The sequence below is a fragment of the Synchiropus splendidus genome, chromosome 16 (assembly GCF_027744825.2).
Source record: "Synchiropus splendidus isolate RoL2022-P1 chromosome 16, RoL_Sspl_1.0, whole genome shotgun sequence".
NCBI classification, from domain to species: Eukaryota; Metazoa; Chordata; class Actinopteri; order Syngnathiformes; family Callionymidae; genus Synchiropus; species Synchiropus splendidus.
In genome coordinates, this window is record NC_071349.1 from 4,966,350 (window position 1) to 4,971,032 (window position 4,683).

Here is a 4,683-nt window from a genome sequence, read left to right on the forward strand (position 1 = left end):
ACAACCAACTGTGATCACTGCCATCTCAGAGAGCGGACCATGTGAGGCAGAGAATCATCCATTTGCTGCTCATCAGCAATTCAGCGAGGCACAGCTGCAGCTGGTGCTATTCTGCTTTTAGTGCAGAGCAGTGTTGGTGCTTTCTGCTGCATGGTACATTGAGACAATATTCCCTGTGAGGTCAGGCTGAGCGACAATTTATGCAAAAGTAAGCAGAAGCAACAGGTTTGCTCGCTTGCAAAAAACATCTGCAGAACATCTGCTCTTACTTTGGGTTTCGCAGTGATGGCGGGGAATGATATATCCTACTTGAGCCACCAGTCTAACCGCATCCTTCTATTTCAGTTCAACGTTGATTCATCCTGTGCATGTAACATCTTACTCTCATCACTGAAGCTGTGTCCCGTTGCTAGGGATCATCATTGCAGGACTAAAGGTGGGAGATGACAGTAGATGCTGACCGGCCCCTTATTGAACCCACTGCTGTTTTTGCTCTGTGTCAATTTGGCTTCATTTCATATTAATTTACCTTGTTTGCACGACTTGGCTTGCTCTCGCAGCCTCATGATCGCTGGCCTTAAAGGTCCCTCTCAGAGGCGTTTTTTTCTGTTCAGGTAGTCGAATCTTACATACTAATGGCTTCACATCAAAATAATATTTTAAATGTTTGTAATTTCAAAATTCATACTATGTTAAAGTTTGCAAAATGTCCACTCAAAATGCCCAGTTTACATTGAATGGCCAACCAGAACTACAAACATGGGACATGAACAGTGCCCATGAGTCCCTTCTGGTTTCAGCTGATCACAAATATCAGTAGCATTTTCATTTGAAGTATCTTAAACTAATTTTAAAAAAACTGCAGATATCTGAACAAAAAAATTGTTATTTATACTTATTGGAATTGTATGTGTCAAACTAAGTTACTTCCAAACTCACATGCTCCAACTTTGTTGAGACTCTCCTTCTTCTTTCTCTTTCAGCTTCTCCCTTCAGGCGTCGCCACAGTGGAACATCGTCCTCCATCTGACCCTGTCCTCTGCTTCCTCTTCTCTCAAACCTACAAACCTCATGTCCTCCTTCACCACCTCCAACAATCTCCTCTTTGGCCTTCCTCTCCACCTTGTGCCTGACACTTCCAACCTCAACATGTTCCTACCAATGTATTGGCTATCTCTCCTCTGTACATGTCCAAACCATCTCAATCTAGCCTCTCTGACTTTGTCCCCTAAACAGCTGACATGTGCTGTCGCTCTGATATACTGCTTCCTGATCCTATCCCTCCTGCTCACTACCTCCAGCTCTGCCTCCTCTCTTTTCCATAGTGCCACTGTTTCCAAACCATGCTGCTGGCCTGACCAGTGTTTGGTACACCTTCCCTTTCATCCTTGATGACACCCTTTTGTCACACATCACACCTGACACAATTCTCCAATGATTGCAACCTGCCTGCATACGCTTCTTCACCTCTTTCTCACACTCTCCATTGCCCTGGACAGTTGAGCCTAAGTACTTGAAATACTCCACCTTCTTTATCTCTGCATTCTGTAACTTCACCTGTCCACTTGGGTCCCTCTCGTTCACGCACATGTATTCCGTCTTCCTCCAGCTAACCTTCATTCCTCTCCTTTCTAAGGCAAACCTCCATCTCTTTAGCTGATCTTCCACTTGCTCCCTGCTCTCACCACAGATCACGATGTCATCTGCAAACATCATTGTGCAAGGGGCTTCTTGTCTAACCTCATCTGTCAACCTGTCCATCACCATGGCAAACAAGAAGGAGCTCAGAGCTCAGCCTTGGTGCAGTCCCAGCTCCACATTAAACTCCTCTGTGACACCCGGAGCACACCTCACCACCATCTTACATCTGGCATACATGTCCTGCACCACTCTGACATACTTCTCTGCCACTTCAGACTTCCTCATACAATACCACAACTCTTCTCTTGGCACTCTGTCGTACGCTTTCTCAAGGTCCACAAAGACACAATGAAGCTCCTTCTGACCTTCTCTGTAACATCCTCAAAGCAAACACTGCATCTGTGGTGCTGTTTTTTGGCATTTTGGCTGTTGCTCACACATGCTAACTTCTGCCCTTAGTCTACTTTCCGCTACTCTTTCCCACAACTTCATTGTATGGCTCATCAACTTTATCCCTCGATAGTTGCCACAACACTGGACATCTCCCTTGTTCTTGAAGACAGAGAGAGCACACTTCTCCTCCATTCCTCAGGAATCCTCTCACTCTCAAAGACCTTGTTAAATGTTCTAGTCAAAAAGTCTAAAAGCCTAAACCCTTCCACACCTCCACATGTATATCATCAGGGCCCACTGCCTTTCCACTCTTCATCCTCTTCAAGGCCTTTCGCACTTCATCTTTACTAATCTGTGCTACATCCTGATCTACGTTGGCCACTCCTTCTACTCTTTGTACTCTCTCATTTTCCTCATTCATTAGCTCTTCAAAGTACTCTTTCCATCTCAGCAACACACTTCTGTTATCAGTCAAAACATTTCCCTCTCTATCCTTGATCATCCTAACCTGCTGCACGTCCTTCCCATCTCTATCTCTCTGCCTTGCAGTCCATACAAATCCCTCTCACCCTCCTTACTGTCCAACCTCATATACAAGTCCTCGTAGGCCCTCTGTTTGGCCATTGACACCATTACCTTTGTCTTTGGCTGGGCCTCCCTGTACTCCTGTCTACTCTCTTCTGTTCTCTCAATGTACCACTTTTGCTTAGCTAACCTCTTACTTTGTACACACTCCTGCACTTCTTTCTTCCACCACCAAGTCTCCTTATACACTGTTCTTCCAGATGACACACCAAGAAGTCTTCTACCTGAGAGCAAGTGAATATCTAAGTAACACTTGCTTTTTTGTGTTTTAAAGCACAAGGCTAAGTCAGGAGGGCATGCGTTTCTCATTTGGCATGCATGATTCGACATAACACTGTCAAAAACATTGGCGTACAAAAGAGACAAGTGATCAAACACAGAGAGCAGTTGTATAAAAACAGAACATAATGTGGTGGTTAGAACAAACAGTACAGCGAAAAGGGATCAGAACGTAAACGCCAGCTCACGGCTAAACAAGGGATATAAGAGAAGAAACGTGGACAAGGATGTGGCAGGTAGAACTAGTTCAAACACAAAAACAAAAACCAGGCACCAGAAAACAAATCAAGAGGAAAACCCATAATACAAGATGGAAGCCAATTTACCAACACATGGACAAAGCTGATCTTGCACCCTTTATCTGTGGCACTAAAAAGAGGTGTGTTGAGTGGCAAACAACTTTGACCTCAGTTGTGTTTATAATTGCTATTGTTTTATTGAAATGCTCTCTAAATGCTGTTGAGTGCTACACATATTCACAGTCAAACCAGTGAGTTAAATGAGCCACTGAACAAGAATCAGAATCAGAATCAGAAATTTGTGTTTGTAACGTGCTCTGTACACATCATATCACAATAAATAATATTCTAAAGTGCAAAAAAAAAGCTATACAAAAGAGCTTAGAAAACAATGTGCAAGAAAATGCAGTTCAAGAACAGAAAAATGTGCCAAAGAATCCTTCATTATAATTTTTTCAGGGATGAATTGTATGTTTTTATTGCCACAGGAAGAAAGGACCTCCTGTGGTGCTCAGTCTTTGAGATGGGTAGTCTCAGTCTGTCCATGTGCTTCTGTATTGGACCAGGAGCTGATGGAGGGGGTGGGCGATGTTGTCTAGGATGCTGCTTAGCCGACCTAGAATGTTTGGGTATCAACAAGGGGCAAACCTACAGAAGGTTGATGAGACGACTAGTTTTTATTGCAGACAGTGCAGGCCTGGTAACATAGGCAAATGTGACTCGATGCTTGTATGATACCAGGATGACAAGCAACTTGAGAGAGAGACCAGTGGGACATCAAAGGCACTAAATGCAAGAAATGAACATGTGACCTGATTGGAGTAGAAGACTTAAAGGTCACAATTGTCTAATGTAATAGGATCTGAATACAGCACATTCTTCCTTGAATAAGAAAAGCTTTTGAAGGCACGCAATGTAAATGAGAGAAGCCTGTAGTCCTTCCATCTCCTCCCTTTCATGTTGAGGCAGCTAAAGCTCAAGCGACTTAGAAGTGGCTACACTCTAACATGTGGCATCAGACACACCGGGAGTTGGTCAGCAGATCCAGAACCCCACTTCCCCTCTTTCGCTTCATAACAGTATATATATATATATATATATATATATATATATATATATATATATATATATATATATATATATATATATATATATATATATATATATATATATATATATATATATATATATATATATATATAAAGAGAGAGAGAGAGACCAGTGGTACATCAAAGGCACTAAATGCAAGAAATGAACATGTGACCTGATTGGAGTAGAAGATGTAAAGGTCACAATTGTCTAATGTAATAGGATCTGAATACAGCACTACCTTGAATAAGAAAAGCTTTTGAAGGCACACAATGTAAATGAGAGAAGCCCGGTAGTCCTTCCATCTCCTCCCTCTCATGTAGAGGCAGCTAAAGCTCAGGTGCATGTAAGTTCTATGAGCCTTCAGGTTTTTACGTTTAACCCCATTCTTTCTGAACTAACGACAACTTCGCCAAACGAATAGTGATTATGAACTTCTCAAGTGCCACCCAAATCA